The sequence below is a fragment of the Pelodiscus sinensis genome, chromosome 7 (genome assembly GCF_049634645.1).
Source record: "Pelodiscus sinensis isolate JC-2024 chromosome 7, ASM4963464v1, whole genome shotgun sequence".
Lineage (NCBI taxonomy): Eukaryota > Metazoa > Chordata > Testudines > Trionychidae > Pelodiscus > Pelodiscus sinensis.
The window spans coordinates 26,881,728-26,901,061 of NC_134717.1; the positions used below are offsets into that span (position 1 = coordinate 26,881,728).

At 41.1% G+C, this 19,334-nt stretch overlaps 1 long non-coding RNA gene across 1 annotated transcript; it reads left to right on the top strand.

Moving 5' to 3' along the window:
* Positions 1-218: 218 nt before the first annotated feature.
* LOC142830169 (uncharacterized) lies at positions 219-5,973 on the top strand. The gene is made up of 2 exons (XR_012905161.1): positions 219-751; positions 4,425-5,973. It is a non-coding gene; the product is annotated as an uncharacterized LOC142830169 (long non-coding RNA).
* Positions 5,974-19,334: the final 13,361 nt, after the last annotated feature.

Below are 19,334 nucleotides of genomic sequence, written 5' to 3' on the forward strand. Positions count from 1 at the left end.
TCTTGGACCCATGGAAACCAAAGCCAGGTGGGGGCAGAACAGTTCCTGGCCCTAATCTAGAAGTGAATAAGTGAGTTAATACAGAAAAGTTACAGAGCAGCCATTATGCAACCTCACAGAGTTGTGCTGGCGCATGTTCTCCTTCAGGGACTTGAGCGGGGGGGGGGGGGGGGGGGGGGAGGGGGAAATCAGCCCTGGGTTTAATGACTAAATGTAGCCAGACAGGAACCCCCTTGTAACATCCATTTTTGCTTGCCTGGAGCATACAGGGCACACAGAGCAGAAGGCCCAGGCTGTGTGACCATGAATGGCTATAAACAGAGATATGCCAATTGCTGACCAAGAGGCTGCCAAAGAGTGCCCTTGACTTAACCCATATTGATACGAACACACATCCATCCGCGGGGGGAGGAATCTCTCGCCCAGTAAAAAAATGTCTAGTGCTCACAATTTAGTTATCTCTCTTGCAAGTGTAAATTAACTTGAAACTTGCTTGTAAGAACTGGCGCCACAAAACGGACCAGTAGAATTCGGCATCTTAGATAAGAAAGAGAATACGGGCCCCCAAGGGTATAAAGATAGGTCCAGCAGCGCATTCTCTTTGAGTGTCAATCTACCATCTATCTGCTGGTCGGGTTTGGTGTTTGATCTCCCGAGGTTCCAAGGGGACGCCCACCTCGTATTCGTCTTTCCTAGGAATTGAGAGACCGGCCCTGGCCTGACACGCTGGAGTCGAGAGGCACAGAAAGGGGTAAAAATTGTACCTGGATGTGGTCCTTTGTTTAAGTATATATATACATAGACTTAGAGCTCTTTAAAGATTAAGCTGTCACTTGGTACCATTATTTCTATTTTCTATCTTTATTTTCTTTGTAACCATTTTTAAAATCTGTATTTGTTAGCATTTAAGAAATAGAGCAATAGCCATTGTAACCATATGCTTTTATAAGTCTTTTAATAAACCTGTAACTGTTTAAGCTTTAACCTGACTCCTTCAGTTGCTGTAACAGAACCAAGCACAATTTAAAAGAACTTCAGCCGGTCATAAAGGGACAGACATAAGGAGAGCTTGGGCGTTTGGATCTGTGTCACTCCCAGGTGACAAGATCCGTTGGGGCACCTTTCCAGCCTTTCCCAGGCTGCCCGCTGCGAAGGAACCCCTGTGTTCTAGCAGTTAAAATCTAAGGTGTAATAAGCTCTTTCTATATAACGGGGCGTCTGTTGGCCTGCTGGCCACCCTCTGCGATGGGACCCCGGTCCTAGCAGTAAAGACACGGACGTTAAACCTTTTCTCGGAAGCATACACACACACACTGCCCTGACCGTCGGCTGACAGAATTGGCGTAGTCGGCAGGATTGTGCTATTGGTTCAAATACAGCAGCATGAAGCCAGTCACGATTGACATGGATTTTAGCTGTATAGAAAAGGAGTTTGCCCGAGAGGGATGGGGCAACCCTAAGTGGGATAAAGAGATGTTAAGGAAAGGTGCTTGCATCTGGCTGTTAAAGGGTGTGTGGCAAGCAGCCTGCTCTAGCTACTGGAACTTAGAAACAGAGCTGATAAAGGTGCAGAGAGAGAGATACAAACTCTGGGAGCAATGCCAGAACCTGGATACCCAGGTGCGAACCCTAAATAAGGACATGGAGCACCTACAGGAACGGCTCCTCTTGAAGCTAGAGAGGGGAAGGAGAAAGTAATTAATGGAGAAAAATGAGCTTTTGGAGCTGGCTTTAAAACTTTGCTAGTTCAAACCCCCTCTCTCCCGCCTTCCACTATAACCAAGATAAAACAGTACAGCATTCCAGCCGAAGCTATGGCTCCGGTCTGTGAACTAATTAAAGATCTGAAAAAACGGGGAATCTTAATTTGTACCTACTCCCCGTATAATTTGCTCAGGAAGCATGCTTGATGGGAATGAGCCCCCCCTCTCATGAGGAAGCTCTGAGAGACAGCTGATAACGAGATACGCACTTATCAGTCTATAGGTTCGATTTACCGTAATGGGTCCCATTTCATTTGTACCTTACTGTGGGAAACACAGAGATGTCCTATGCCTTATGGCAAGAAGGAGAAACTGTACCCCGCCGCCCCATACAGTTTGGCTCGAAGTTATGGCAGAGGTCATAGTTAAATTACACGCTTTATGAAAAGTGCTTCTGGCAGCCTACACAGCACTAAGAGAAACAAAGGAGCTAACCCAAGCTCAAGCCATAACACTTCACACTCCTCTCCCAATCATTAAGCCCATATTGGAAGGAAAGGAGTTGCCACCGGGAATAGCCCAAAGGAAAATTAAGGATTCTACTGAAACTTAATTAGTTAACTGCATAAAAGAATGAGCTCTATATATTGTAACTTTATTTTGTGGGTTTCAAATGAACTAGTTTTATTTTGTTTTAGATTATGTCCTCTTGCTTAAAATTGCAAACAGACAAAGCACAAATTAGTTAGTGCTTGCGTTAGGCATTCAACTTTTAAGGTTAAATTTGCTCTCTAAGAAAACCAAGTTATTGTTTTAAGAATCCAAACTCTGAAACTTCACTGTGTCTATGTTCAAGGCTGAGTTGATAACACTTTTAGCTTGCTCTCAGATCCAAGGTTGTAAGTGGGTGCAGACTGCCTGTCTGTTCTGACGAGGTTTGAAACCAACTGTCCCTCATAAGTAAGCCTGGAACATTGTACATATGGTTCTTTTCAGGAAAATAAAAGCTTTTTGCTTGCAGGAACAGTAACTGGCCAACCAACACCTTGTGCTAAGGAGAAGCATTATAGCTTCACACATTAAGCCTGATCTGTGGTACAAGAGGGAAACTGAGGCATGCCACCGTTGGGGAGGGCTAGCAACTCTAGAGGTAATTCAAGAGAGTGGAAGGTCACGAGTACCGATGAAGCGCCCTTATTCTCGTAAAGTTATAGCTCACTCGCCCATAGAAGTGGTAAGGAACTAGCTGTAACCGATTCCCCTAGCAGATCTTAGGCAGTATTTTAAGTTATAATAGGCCACCCCGATGGGGGTAGAGATGTTTTCTTGTCTTTCAGATCATCAGAAAGCGCTGGTGCCAGCTAAAGAAAAACAACAAACAACAACGACAAAAAACCATGGTTCTGTGTCATGACACAATAAGTTTGTGTTCTGTCCAAGTTTGTCTTGTGTGTCTTAATTGTAATACGTATTGCAAATATTGTTGTGTGTAAGATAGTGTTTTAATGAAAGAATAATTTGAGTAAAGCAGAAGCATTAATTTAAACCATCAAAATTAATAATTGGGCCCAATCAATTGGCAACTTTAAAATTCAGTGAAAGGATAATAGTTTGGAAATTGTTTAGGCTAGGAGAATGTTAACAATGTCTCCACAGGTGAATAAAGAAGAAACTGGAAAGAAGCAAGGAGTGCATCACGTGAACAGAAAGACTGGGAGTGGGGTAACAGCCCTCTCCCCCACCAGATTAGTTTTGCTTTAATAGCTCTAGAGCGCCAGAGATAATAAGAAATCTATAAGAAACAACACAGGCAAGTGGGACATCAGCATATTTAAGTAAAGATGCCCACAACAATGAGGAAACTAGTAACCTCACCATTGCAATAACAGCTACTTGCCCTGCTACTTACTGGTGCCTGATGCCTTAAAAGGCCTCAAGAATTATAGAATTGCATGGGTTAACAATTAAATATCTGTGAACCATGCTTGGTCCTTTAAAAGAAACAGTGACTCTAGTTAACGTAACCTCCTTCAAGTCACATACATAGAACAAATACACAGTCCTCTGAGTTAAAGTTTGTATAGAATACAGGCTGGTAGATGCAGTAATATCCAGTGCCTGTAAAGGCCTACACACCAGCCAAGCCAACCAAGTGATCCTAGATAGTTTGAAGGATCTGTCCAGCTCTGTGTCCACTTCACTAGATCTAACCAGATATTTGGACCAGAGACTGATTAGATTGTTAATTAATGAAACTAAATTAAAGAATTAGAAGGCCAATATTGAAGAATAAGATAGCTTTGACCACCCAGCCCTGATGGTGGTGAGTCCCCATCTCCCCCGTACCTACCCATGGGAGTGGGGAAGTAAAGAATCCATGAGGACCCAAAGGCCCATAGATGGCAAATAAGAAAACAGATTAGATACTGTGGTGCAAAGATTAAACAATCGGCAGACCCCTACGGGCAGTCCGATCAGTAAGAGATTTCTTCCCTACAGGGAGAACCTCTCCTAGCCACACTGTGCCACTCAAAGATTCTAAATATGCACCTGAAGACACTGTAGTAATCAAACACCCCAGTTTAAGAATGCAAACCTACGTACTGCACTCCTACAAAGGAAAAGGAGTCTAGACCACTGCAGACGCTGGGCTAACACCAATAACCATTACTGAGGCTTGGATTGTATCCAAGACCGGTAAACTTTTTTGTTTTATTACAGGAAACTGAGGCAATGGCCCTGAACAGTGCTCCAGTGGGATGTATCCCTCCCAGCGCTGGTGTGGATCCAGGAAACCATCATGAACTTTTTGTATATATACCGCTTGCTGTTGCAGTGCTTGCAATCGCTGTTGTTATAGACTGAACTATAGAAAAAGAAACCTAAGCTGAAGCAAGACATGGTACTCCAACTCGCCATGGTCTTCTTCCTCATCCCAACTGCTACTGCTGTACCAGAACACCTTACTTAACTCCTCTACTGGACTGAGAATCGAGTTTGTCCCTCTCAGCCCAAAACAACTGATGGAACAAGAGTGACATCTTCCAATGGAGACCGGTATGGTTCGATAACAGCGACCACCGCAATCCTCAAAATAACTTTGGGGGGAGGCAAAGGAAGTGGCAATGGATGGTATGGGGTAAGACATGCTGTAACTAAGAATGTAAACATCTCATGGCTAAATTGGTTAGCCCAACAGCTGAGATTTTCCCTAACTCCTTTTTTTACACTCTGTTATAACCACTGCTCTAACCACTGTAATTTTTGTAATCATTTTCTGCATAGCTCTATGTATTGTGCAATGCCTAGTTAATGCAGCTATCTTTTCTGTGCACATTCGATATACAGCACTAGGAAAGGACCCTCGCCAATTCCTAGATCCTGAACCTTCTATTCCGGCCATCGGGCACTTCTAGATTCCCCCAAGGTGGGCAAGAGGTGCTGGTATCACCGCCATCTTGTATCCTAGGATGTGGTGTGTCGTATCAGGGGGTGGAATGTAGCCAGACAGGAACCCCCTTGTAACATCCATTTTTGCTTGCCTGGAGCATACAGGGCACACAGAGCAGAAGGCCCAGGCTGTGTGACCATGAATGGCTATAAACAGAGATATGCCAATTGCTGACCAAGAGGCTGCCAAAGAGTGCCCTTGACTTAACCCATATTGATACGAACACACATCCATCCGCGGGGGGAGGAATCTCTCGCCCAGTAAAAAAATGTCTAGTGCTCACAATTTAGTTATCTCTCTTGCAAGTGTAAATTAACTTGAAACTTGCTTGTAAGAACTGGCGCCACAAAACGGACCAGTAGAATTCGGCATCTTAGATAAGAAAGAGAATACGGGCCCCCAAGGGTATAAAGATAGGTCCAGCAGCGCATTCTCTTTGAGTGTCAATCTACCATCTATCTGCTGGTCGGGTTTGGTGTTTGATCTCCCGAGGTTCCAAGGGGACGCCCACCTCGTATTCGTCTTTCCTAGGAATTGAGAGACCGGCCCTGGCCTGACACGCTGGAGTCGAGAGGCACAGAAAGGGGTAAAAATTGTACCTGGATGTGGTCCTTTGTTTAAGTATATATATACATAGACTTAGAGCTCTTTAAAGATTAAGCTGTCACTTGGTACCATTATTTCTATTTTCTATCTTTATTTTCTTTGTAACCATTTTTAAAATCTGTATTTGTTAGCATTTAAGAAATAGAGCAATAGCCATTGTAACCATATGCTTTTATAAGTCTTTTAATAAACCTGTAACTGTTTAAGCTTTAACCTGACTCCTTCAGTTGCTGTAACAGAACCAAGCACAATTTAAAAGAACTTCAGCCGGTCATAAAGGGACAGACATAAGGAGAGCTTGGGCGTTTGGATCTGTGTCACTCCCAGGTGACAAGATCCGTTGGGGCACCTTTCCAGCCTTTCCCAGGCTGCCCGCTGCGAAGGAACCCCTGTGTTCTAGCAGTTAAAATCTAAGGTGTAATAAGCTCTTTCTATATAACGGGGCGTCTGTTGGCCTGCTGGCCACCCTCTGCGATGGGACCCCGGTCCTAGCAGTAAAGACACGGACGTTAAACCTTTTCTCGGAAGCATACACACACACACTGCCCTGACCGTCGGCTGACACTAAAATCACCCACATCTATGAGAAACCCAGTCCCACAGCAAACAATCTATTCAATATACTGAGCTCTTTTTCTGTTGGTGGATTGTCCAAAATCATCCTGACTAATATCAAGGAAGTTTTTGCTTCTTCCAGGACCTGACTTTGCTCAGGGAGATCCTGTGCTCCTTTCTCTAGCATTTGTAGGTGGAGGCTGCTGCTTTTGGCTTTTACTGTGGAAATCCCTGATGCTCCCAACAACTGGATTTGCCTCAGGATCAGCATCTGGATCATACCACAGGACATGACTGAGGGAGGACAAGAGTTTAGGGTGTCAAATACAGTACTCAAAAGGAAAGTGGTTCCTGTCTGATGTTGTTCCCTTTCCCCCATCAGCATCTAGGTCCAGGAAGCTTAACCACAGCTGCTCCTAGCTGTTGCTGGGGAAGATAAAGGTCTGACTGTGGAAAGTATCTGAAGTGAAAAAGCCAGAAGTATAATCGAGGGAAGTATTTGAAGACAAGGCAGAGTGTACAACTGGGTAAAATTTGTCTTGCAGAATCATTATCCATTGGAGAAAATGGGGGTTACAGAGAAATCACAGCTTCATTTTAAGATCCCAGGCTGAGTTTGTAGACCCAGAGCTTAGAGGAAAAATCCACTTTTTGTAAACAGACCACATTTTCTCTTGAAGTCACTGAGGCCGTGTCCAGACTCAGGGGTTTTTTCGGGAAAAGTAGCCTTTTCCCGAAAAAACTTCCCCTGCGTCCAGACTCAAGCCGCGTTCTTTCGAAATTATTTCGAAAGAACGCGGCTTTTCTTTCGATGGCGGTAAACCTCAATTTACGAGGAAGAACGCCTTCTTTCGAAAGTTCCTCTTTCGAAAGAAGGCGTTCTTCAATGTAAAGAGGCCATCTTCGAAAGAGAGCATCCAGACTCGCTGGGTGCTCTCTTTCGAAAAAGCGGATTTCTCTTTCGAAAGATCTGCCTGCAGTCTAGACGCAATCTTTCGAAAGAGGCTCTTTCGAAAGATGCTTTCGAAAGAGCCTCTTTCGAAAGAAGCCTGCAGTCTAGACATAGCCTGAGAAAGTAAAGCTAAGATCCATGGTGCCATTTTTACAGTCACTTTTTGCACTAGAGCTACACTCCTATTAATCTATAAGGGTTGGAAAAGAAGTATCTAAGATAATACTTGTTTTGTCTTAGCTAATCAATCATTGTAAAGGAGGGGAACACCCCCCATAATAGGAGCATCAACCTCATGCCTCATATAAAAGGCTGTGAGTCTGTTGCAGAGGGCACAGAAGTCATGTGTGCCTTTCTGGGACCTCCCTTACTTCTACAATTAGCAGGTGTGACTGACTCTAAGGCCCCTGGAACATTTCTGGTGGCCCTGAGACTAGCAGCACAATCGTGATCCTGCAAGTGTGGTGGTCCCAAGCCACCCCGCCCCAGCAACAGCTATAGTCCAGGTCTACTCCCAATCCCAAACACAAGGATATATGCCAGAGCTCCCCCCAGCACCAGTAGGTGCCCCAGAGTCCCCCCTTTAAAGGAGAAGCTACTCTTGGAGTCATCCAGAACACCCACAATGTAATTAAGAGTATATAGCACAAGTAATGGACAGGTCATGAGTCTGTGAATTCTTGTTTATTACCTGTGTCTTGTCCATGACTTTTACTAAAATTACCCATGACTAAATTTTAGTCTTACTTATAGCACGTGTTGCATATCTATAAGACATCATAACTCCCTCACCCTGCTCCTGTTGGGTATTATTGCTTACAACCTGCAGTGCAACTTAGCACAGGGACCCCCTGAGAGACGATGTCAAGAAGTGTTAATCAAATACCACCTCTCATGTAAACTGAATTCCCTGAGCCACACGTAGATGTCATGTTAGCAGTTCAGCTTTAACACTAACAGGATTTTGTTTTTAAGCAATAGCTGACAACTTCCTTTAGGTTTCAGTGTCATTACTTCATGGTGGATGGCCCTTCACTGCATGCTCCCACACTGCCCAAGGTCATGGACTGCCCAGGATGGGTCTGAGCAATGCAGTGCCTTGTATACGGCCAGCATTGCCAGCTGTAATAGACTCCTCTAAAGGGATAGCTCAGCCTCCCACTCTACATACAGACTGTCAGGACTGACTGGCTGGCTGTGGGGATGGGTAGGTGCATCTTTCATAGGAGGAATTATGCCTGCAGGCTCCCCTTGCAGTGCACAGCTTCTATATCCACCTCTCCAGCATGGGCTGTTACTGCAAACTGCAGCCTAGTTCTTCATATTTTTGCCTCCCTTATAATTGCAAACCAGGGTCTGAATGAGGTGTTCCATCCCACCTATTTATGAACTGGACAAGAAAGCCTCAGGTCCAGGACATATTTGTATAAACACACCTACTTTGCTTAGGTCATCAGCAGACAGACCTGCTTTACTGAAATGATCAGTTTTGGCTGCCTGGTTAAAATTTAGTCTTGAATGCAGGGTTAACAAAATGTTCTTAGGCTTATTGTATGACAAAAGCCAATAACTGTCCTTTAAGAAGCCCTTATTGAGGAGATCACCATAACTGGGACTCACTCATTAAGCAAAGAGCAATTATGCCAAGTTCAGGTCAGGCGGGAGGGAGATGAACTAGTTTTAAGAGGCCTAAACAGCATTTGACCTTTCCTTTCCAGAGTGTAAAGACACTGCTAAGCAGGCTCAATGTACGGTACATCTACACAGCTGCGTTTTTTTGAAATAACATCCGTTTTTCTGAACTTACTAGGCAAGCATCTACACAGCTAGCTGAAATTATGATGAAATAATGAGTGGCTTATTTTGGAATTTGTAAACCTCATTCCATGAGGAATAACGCCTCTTCCAAAATAGCTATTTCAGAACAGCAGTAATGTGGATGCTCCACTGCTGCTGTTTCAGAATAGCTCATCTCCCAGGCCATTCAAAGTAATTACTCCCCAATGCTTCCTGGGGCTCTAAATCAAGGTAGTGTGTCCACATTAGGGGATCCTTCTTTGGACTAATTTCCATGCTTCCCTGTAGTGTAGACATGCTATTTTGAAATAAGGTATTTCAGAGTATTTCTTCCGGAATAGCTTATTCCGAAATAATCGTGCAGTATAGACGTAGTCTTTGAGTCTTTGTTTCTTCTCAGTGATGACTAGAGCGGAAATTGCTGAGGAGCAGGTCCAAACGTTAAACCTTAGACCTATTGTGGGAACTGTGTTGTCTTTCAAGCCGATGTAGAGGATACAGCACAAGTGAGGTTCCTCACTTCCCTGTAAAATCACTCAAAGCTGAAATCACTAAGGGCACATCTGCCCAGTAGGGCTAAAGCTGAAATAAGCTACGCAACTTCAGCTATGTCAATTGTGTAGCTTACGTCAAAATAGCTTATTTCAGCTTTTGGTACTGTCCTCACAGCAGGAAGTCTGAGGGTGCGTCTAGAACCCTGTAAATCTCATTTTTTCAGGAAAAAGGATTCTTTTGAAAAAGGGTTTTTATTTTGTTTAAAGAACCCCATCTAGACTGTTTTTTTTTTTTTTAGAAAAAAATCTCTTCCGAAAAAGCGATCGGAAGAGATTATGCAAATGAAGCGCGAGATTTGTAAATCAGTGCTTCATTTGCATTTTCAATTTCCCTCATTTGCATTTCTCTCTCGAAAGAGGAATGTAGTCTAGACGCACCCTGAGAAAGAGCAATCTTCCTCTGACTTCCCTTACTCTTTGTAAAATGTGGGTTACAGGAGCTGGTCATTATTTTGACCTTATGTCAAAATAACTGCTTGTAGTGTAGACACGGACTATATTCCAAAATAACACTGCTGCATAGACAAACCCTTATAAGAACTGGGCTACTGTGATTGATCCTCAGAACACAGCTAGAGGCAGAGACAGTAGGAACAGTGACAGTGGCAAGCTACAGCCACAACAAACACACTGCCCTCTCCAAGGTGGGAATTGAACCCATGTGAAAGGATTTCTGAATTCTGGCACTTGGCTGACATTGGAAAATCAAATATGAGGGGATGCAACAGAGAGAAAAGGGGCCTTTGTCCCTTGGACTCTTCTACCACAAGTTGAGAAACTGAGGCAAAGGCCTATTATTAGAAGATAATGTAGAGAAGGTGTTTATTTATGGTTTGCATTTTAAAAATCATCATTGCAGTGTTTCCCCCAACTAACACAGAGTCCCTTTCCCATTCAGTAAAAGTTTTATTTGCTATATACAGTTTCATTGCTTGCAAGTAGAAAAATATTGTCTGTTACAGGCACTCAGTGGCTGTGTTTAGTTTTCCCACATTTCTGGGTGCAGGCTTGAGCTGGTTCTGTTTTGTTAGGTTAAAAGGTGCCCCTACACATTGAACCTTGCCCTTGTTGAGGCTGTCACTTCCCGCAAAAGGGTTACATAAGTTATCTTTCTTTGTCCCTCCCATCTCTTTTGCTCTAACACTCATTTGTGTACTCTAATGTATGAGCCTGCCGAACTTCCACATTTTTCTTGACCCAAATCAATATTTTTTTCTGACACAAGAATGTTCTTGTTACTAGATTTTTATGAAGCAATTGAAAGAGCTAAAGCTTTGCTATATTTATTTCAGGAAGAGCTGCGCTAACTAGTCCTAGAATAAACTTTTTTCCCTCTTCATAAATTATCTACAGACTTCAGTTTTTATTAATTTTGCCATTATTGGAAACTTTCTGATAAATCGTTCATGAAACTATACTGCAGCCTCTGGTTTGCTCAAGAACTGTGGCTTCATGACTCATGCTTCAAATGTCGCTATTTGTCAGTCAATATTGATGCTGTGCGTTCGGTCACTTAAGTCAAATCAAATGGTTTATGCACCTATTTGGCTGATTTCCAATCTCACAACATACTCTTGAGATGGAAATTTGAATATTTCTCATGTGGATACTCCTACAGATATTCATTTGCAAGAGTACTATTTTCTTTCCATTAATATTTTTGCAAAATAGCTTTGCTGGTACAAATATTGGTGAAAAGCAATTGAAAGGAATCATGTATTCCGCCAAAGTAAATTTCCAGCTTTTATTTGAATAAGTGTTCTTGGACACTTTTTACAATTGTCCCCTATTTCTAGTCACAGCTATGTAATGACTGCACTTATCTTAAACTCCATTGACCCTTATGGCAGGGTTAGAATCTACATTCAAACTGACATTGTACTAAATTCTTAGCTGACATAAAACAGCACAGTTCCATTGACTTTATGGAGCAAATATGATTGAGTGTAATATGGCATTTGAAATGCAACTTTATGTAATTTTTTATATATGTTCTTGATTTTTATCTATGTTTAAATTTTATCGTTAGGTATTTTTATAAACTTGTAACTTAAATAGGTAATTTCACTAACAATAGCTGTATCTGGCATCACAGTTCTTGTCATAACAGGCTGAAATAAAAAAGACGTAAAATTCTAAGGGGAAAAAAGTAAAAAGTCTCGAAAGTTTATATTTTAAAAAGATGTTTAGTTGATCATCAAAGCCTCTTTTTATAGAAAGTTATAAAAATTGCAGAAATTCATTTCAAATTAGCTGGTTTGAATATTTCATAATCTATGAACTATACAGTAAGTATAGTACTGCACTATACTAAAGGTAGATAAATATTTGACTGAAATGCTCATTAAAAATTGCAGTGAAATGATGCTTTAAATAAGGTGTTCTATTCTCTCAGGGTACGTCTACACGGCATTGCTATTTCAGGATACCAGAGTTATCCCAAAATAGCTACCCTGCATCTACACAAGTTGCCCATTATTTCAAAATATTTTTGAAATAATGGGCATGCTATTAAAACCTTGTTGCATGAGGGTTAAGAGATGGCTTGAAATAGCACGTTATTTTGAAATTTGATGCTGTGTAGATGAGCCAAATTTCAAAATAAGCTATTTTGAAATAGTCACAATAAGCTATGCAATTTGCATAGCACAAATTGTGTATCTTATTTAGACTTTAGGGTGCTGTGTAGATACACCCTCAGACATAATGTGAACCATGAGAATGCAAACTATTTTCACATTGTCCTCTTATCCCTCTTGAAACACATTCCTGACGGAACTTTGAAGATATTTCCGTGCTGTTTTATCCCTTTGAAAATGAATATGATCAAACCTGAATTTGAGAGCATTATCTTCTGTGCTGAAAGTCTCAAAACTTGACAATTATCACTCTTAAAACAGACAACTAGTTTAAAATAAGAATGATTGGAATGGGAGCTATGACTTCTGCAGTATTAACCTTGTAATTGTGATTCTTTGTATTTAGGGGTATTAGTATTTGTTTCTTTGGCCATATTAAAAGTTATGCTACTCTGATAATTTTAAAAATTGTCATTTAGCAAGTAATATAATATGTAACAAGTAAAGGAACTATATTTGTCCGGATGGAAATATCTATATTTTATGAATGAGTGGATTTTGATATTAGTTAATTGGAAGCAACTCTATTGCAGCATCTGTCACCTAGCATTAAGCAATTTATTCTGCACACATTCTGCAATAATTCCTTCTGACTCAAAAAACATGAGATTGCAAAGGTACGTGACAGGAGTTGGCAGTGAACCATTCTGTCCAATATTTTTTTAAATGCATAGTTTTGAGCCTTAAGGGCTTCAAGCAAAAATACTTAAGAGTATTGTCCAGCTCCTGTAACTAGCTCTGAATTAAGTTCCTAAGCAAATATCACTTGTATACTCTTTCAGTATATCCAGGACAGATATTTTGATTTACTTTTGCATATAAATGGGTGTTGTTATAAGGTGCTAACTGGATAATATGGCAGCAGGGAAATGGCTATGTTTTAGCACTAAAGTGGAAAATAGATATGCTAACAAAAATTGTGAAAATATGTACAAAAAAGACATGACCAATTAGATGCATTGTGGAAGTATAATTGCCCTACTAGCCAATAATTTCTGAGATAAGTGTGCCATGTATTACTGAGGTTGCTATGGTTATGTACTCATGGCTGAAATACACAAAGACAAATACAACAAAAGCCACATCTTGTCAACACATTCAATAAAGGCATCTGCTGTGCAAGCTGGATTTTTAAAGTATTCTTTCGACACTAATATTAAATCCAACACAATTGTGGGTACTCAGGGACCGCAGAGTCAAGAATCTGTCTGGAAGGAGCTAAATTCCATCTTAAAAAGGAAACAAACTTCAGAGTATTGTTTAATATTTAATAGAAAACAACAACAAAAATCAATGACAGATGGGTTATAGGATTATAATGGTACCCTGCCAGCTGCCTTGGGCTATGACCACAATAAGATAAGGATCTATCTGACCACTTTAAACACCTCCATGCACATCCAGATGAATCGTTAAAAGCCATTGTTTGGAAGTCAGATCGAACCACTTATTTGATTACAGGGTATTTCTCTGTTCCTCTCTTACATAGTTTCTTCCCTTTGATTTAAGCTTTACTAGTTTTCACTTAAAACTTTTTACTTACTTTAAAACAATATCAATTTGTTTGCTTGTATTTCATGTCTCCTCCCCTTCCCCAGGATTCCTGTTTTATTTTATTTCTTGGTTGGTGTCTACATTTCATATCTCTGTCTGCTCTGATGATTTACTTATCTAATAATAATATTAATTTGCATGTAAATATTACTTTTCATACAGACACCTCAAAATACTGTATAAATGTTGCCCTAAACTCACATTTACTCTGTAAGCTAAGTATTATCATGCCCATTATAGGGTAAATCAAAGTACGGCAAGATTAAAAGTGACTTAGGGTGTGTCTAGACTACAGAGTTTTGTCGACAAAATGGACTTTTGTCAACAAAACTATACCTGCGTCTACACTACCGCTGAGTTCTGTCGACATAACGTCGACAGAACTCAGCAGTTTTGTCGACGCTGGTAAACTTCATTTTACGAGGCATAACGGGTTGCATATAGGGTTGTGTCTAGACTACAGGGTTTTGTCGACAAAGCAGCTTGCTTTGTCGACAGAACTGAATGTAGTCTAGACGCTCTTTGTCGACAGAAGCTTTGTCGACAGTATCTGTCAACAAAACTTCTGTCGACAAAACCCTGTAGTCTAGATGTACCCTTAGTTTTAGGGTTAGGAAAAGGAAACAAAAGACTCCCGACTCCCAGATCTCTATTCTTAAGGCTACCTGATAATATCTACCACCCAATATTTATCGGCTCCCTCCCAGATCTCTGAACAAAGCAAATCTTTCAAGTGAGTTTCAAAAGCTTTCAGCAATGCCCTCCTTAGCTTGAGCTTCCATTAACTTCAGTGGAAGCCAGCTATAAGCCAATGCTGAGCAGGTTTTGAAAATTTTGCTCTTAAAATCATAGGCCTGGAAGAGATCTTGAGAATAAGTATTATCTGGCACTAAGTATTATCTGGAGCATACAACTTTATATTATCCAAGATAAAATATCATGAGCAAAATAAAATACTTATAATCATACAGCTGCAGTTTCAAGGAGCACTAAAAATTACCTCCACATTTAAACAGGGAGAGAGACAGATGTTCTCATTTTTATATCATGGTTAATGTTATTTGGACAGCTAAGTAAATTGTCTGATTACACCTACAGCCGGTCCCCAAGTTGCGAACGGTCAAATTACGACCATTCACATTTACAACCAAAGTTCCCATGGAGCGGTCGTAAAGGCAGTCCCTGAGTTATGAACGTGACCCATGCTTACAAACAGCGTGGTCACTATGTAGCTCGATGGGGTCCGAGTTATGAACAGATCAAGTTACGACTAAGTGTTTGATTCGTAACTCGGGGAGAGGCTGTACTTGATTAAGTACATAGGGATAGCTTGGGCTAGACCTCCTAAGAACAAGCTTGCTTGACTCTCTGGCCAAGTTTGGAAGGCTAGTCTATGATACTGTCTATAGCAGAAGGGTCACATGGCTGCTCTTTTTAGTGTTAGCAGGAGCAGAGTTAGTGTATTAGTCTATTGGTATGTCTACACTACAACACATTTCAGAATAACGCCAGTTATTTCAAAATAATTTAGTCCGCGTCTACTCAACAGGCGTAGTGTAGTGAAATAGTGTCAAAATATTGTCAAGCTAGAGTACTTCTTACTCCGACTCCTGTAATCCTCATTGTACAAGGAATAAGGGAAGTCGGAGGAAATAAGTGCTGTGTAGACACTCCCTATTTATTTCAAAATAAGCTATGCAATGAACATAGCTCAATTTGCATAGCTTATTTCAAATTAAGCCTTGCACCCTATACGAACTGGGAGGCATGCTCCCAGGTGTGGTTTATGTATAGCCCAACTGACTTTAATTATACCCTGGAAAGAAGCAGAGAAGCCTGGTTTAGTCTAGGTTGTAAATTTGGCCCTAAATACTATTTGTAATTTAATTTGAATCCAAAATACTCCAGCAAACGTAGCTTTTTAGAAATAATATTTTAATCTCTTTTTTGGAGCAGGCAAATTAAGCCCCAAAAGGAGCACAAATAATTATACACAACGTGTTAATACATTCATACTGATCTGATGTCTATGTCACCAAGACAAACATGAAGAGCATTTCACTTGAATTTGTTTGTATACCGTACCTGTTTAAAAGACATTTAATGTCTAGTAATAACTTCTGCTCTTAACATTTCCTCTAATGTGAAAACTGGCCACTTGTTTTCTCTAACCATAAGATGGGGAAGAAGCTAAATGATCCTTCTGTGTAGACAGCGCCAAAAGCCGAAATAATCTATTTCGACTTAATCTATGCAATTGATGTAGCTCACGTAGTGTAGCTTATTTCAACTTTAGCCCTGCTGTGTAGACGTGCCCTGAGTAGCATAACCTCTTTATCTCTGGTACATGCCTTTAGCTAATATAAAAAAGAAGAACACATTGAAATTTCCTGGTACAATCTACTGTTGCTGAAAAGATGGTCACTGGAATCAGTGTGGGAAAGTAAAGAAGAACGGGAATGGAGATTGTCAATCCACTTGTTTAAATAATAAAAATAAAACAGCAATTTTGCTTATGACACGTGCTTGCCTTGAAAATGTACCACATATCCAGTAAACGTTTGGATGGACACACCGTGTGTGTGTAAAGCAATTGGCTAATATTATACACCTAAATCCAGATTTAAGCCTGAAGATAATTCCAAGGGTTTTGAACACACAGAACTCCCATCCATGGGTTATTCTGTTCTTGCCCTTCTGGAACAAAGAGGAGGGATAAGGTGTGGCTTCAAGTCATCTTTGTGCACTCTGTATTCTAGGGCTCTTGTAAATTAAAGCAACTTCAAATCACCTCTCATTTATATTCTTCTTCTCTGCCCCTCCCACGTCCCCATGGATCCTGAGAAGCAGAGAACAGACATGAACCAGTGCATTCAGGAGACAAACTATCTCCATTCCAAGCTCTCCTCCTTTCCCTAACACGCCCTAAACTTGGAATGGAATCAGGACAGACACCTCCCCCCCAATATACCAGTCAAGGAAGCCCTCTGCTAGGATGCAATTTTCAGGGATTGTTCCTGACCCCTTTAAGGTCACTGGATACTGCCATGACTGTATAAATTAGCTGGTTTATAGCAGAGAATCAGACCCAATGAGCAGAGAGAGCTCTCTGGCAGGGCCAAGAATAATGCTATTCATCTAGCTCTTTGCATGTAAAAGTGCTGTACAAACATTAATTAAAAACTGAACATGAAGAGGGATGAGACAACAGAGTGGTTTCCCTCAGTGGTTGGCCTAATTGAAGACAATCTGCAAGTGGTATATTTTTTCATGTTAAATTCTCTGTTGTGGCTTGCTAAATCCACAGCTGCAGAGGGGGGTTGTTTGAGGTGCACCACAATGTGGCAGGGGTCTAAGGAAGGCAGACTTTCTGTGAGGGTATTCGGGGAAGTGTATTCAGGAACAAATCCTATTCTTCCTTTTTGGGGCATAGGTACCATCTCCATGGGTACTCTGGGGCAGGAACATCCCAGGAAAAAGAGTTAAAGGGTGCTTAGTACCCATCAGCAGCCAGCTCCCCGCTCTTCTCCCTCCCAGGGCTTCCTGCTTGCTGCAATCAGCTGTTTTTCTGCCTGCTGGAAGCTGTTGTAGAGATGGTGAGGAGTAATGTTCCCTGTAAGTTGTGTGCTTCTGCAGCTACTCAGGAGAAATTCAAATGTGTCCCAGCTGATTAGCAGAGCATCTACTGCTAGGTTTTGTGTTCCTATTGATGGCTGCCTCGCTGCACATACAAAAATTTATTCTGTACATGGATGAGGAAAATGTGAACATAGATGGAAAAGTTTGGAGAGAATGTTGGTGAGGAGCAGTGACATGAAGTGATATGTGTACAGGGAGGAAGAAAGCAAGGAATAGGGGAGGTGGGAATTTGGGGAGTGAGGCCTAACTCAGAGGGAGGATTGAACACCCCCAGGCCTGGATGAAGCTGATATCTATGTTTATGAGGATGCAACACACATCGCCCCTCAGAGCTAACGTCAGATCATCACCCAGAGAGCTTTGGAGAACACAGCATGGCAGCCAGTCCCCTTTACCAGGGCAGTCAATAGGCAGACCATGGGCCAAATCCAGACCACCAGACACTTTTGAACAGAAACTTCAAAATATTTATTTACTTATTATAATATTGTTATTATTTTAAATATTTTCCCTGGAGTCTGAATCTGGACTATGCCTTAAGAAAGATATTTGGATCTTGACAAAAAATAATTGACTATCCCTGCCCTACACTCTATGTTCAAGGAGCATGAGCAGTGGGATTTTAGCAGCTATTTCTCGCAGATACTGAAGAGCATAAAGGGTGCTTCTCACCCGCTGGAAACACATGCAAGGAGAACTAGACTTTCGACAAAACTGACATGTTCTGTTGACTTACTGTTGACAGAATGCAGCAGTAGTGTAGACGCAGGCACAGTTTTGTCAACAAAAGGCAACTACAGGGTTTTGTTGACAAAAGTTGCCACAGCACTAAGGGTTTTGTCGACACCTTTAGTGCTGTGAGATAATCTCAGCAATTTGCTGAGATTCACTTTGATTTGTCATTCCAATCCCAACCACCATTGTTTTCTCTGGAAACAAGGACTTTCAGTTACCTTTGGAACGTAAAAGTGGGTGTTTGTTTAAAAATCTATGCAAGATTTCATACTAATCCTGGAATACTTTATCAGCAACATCACAGTCTCATTCCCAACAAGTGCAGGACAAAGGCTTCACCATATTAAGTAGCCTCATTATTTGCCAAATGTAGCCATTGTGAGTCTTTCAAAGGCCTCCAATTTCTCTCTTCAGCAGCACCCTATGCTTATCTCCTGATTTCATTCCACACCTGCTGTGCAGCAGATGATCCAAATTGCCCAAATTAATCCCAGGTGCAGTACTCACAACCCAATTAAAAAACTCATGTCAACCCAAATGAGGGATAGCATATAAAAATAGGCAAGAGAAATTGTTCCAAGATATATAGTGCACAAATAACCCACATGTACATGACCTGCTAAACTTTTCTTGTGGTTTTCAAAATACTTCGGAGGCTAGGCCCTATCTTTGTGTGGGAGACTTCCTCAAACCATCTTGTCTTTCCATAAATGTGCATCTGAAACTGTCTACCTTCCCGCACATCTGTCTTGTTTTATTTGTTTGTTAGTTATTGTGGAATGTGTTCTTTTTTTGACATATCATTCACTCCATCCTTCCAAATCACACTCATAATTTCCCTCCCTTTGAGGGTACTTTATAGCCTGATTACAGTCAGCCCCATTTCTATTATTCTTCCTCCCACCCCCCTTTTTTGGTGCTAGATCCCCTATAATTTCCCCCTAGGTATTAAAAAGAAAGACTTTATATTTTATTACATAATGGCTTAAAACATACTACTGCATTATCCTCTTCTCTTGAGAGCAAGTGAGTAGGGGATGCTTTGAATATAATTATGTCTATTACCTGAGAATACTATCAATTATTAATAATGATAATATTGCAATATGACTAGTAAACAAACAACAAATATTAGGCATTGAGATTTCA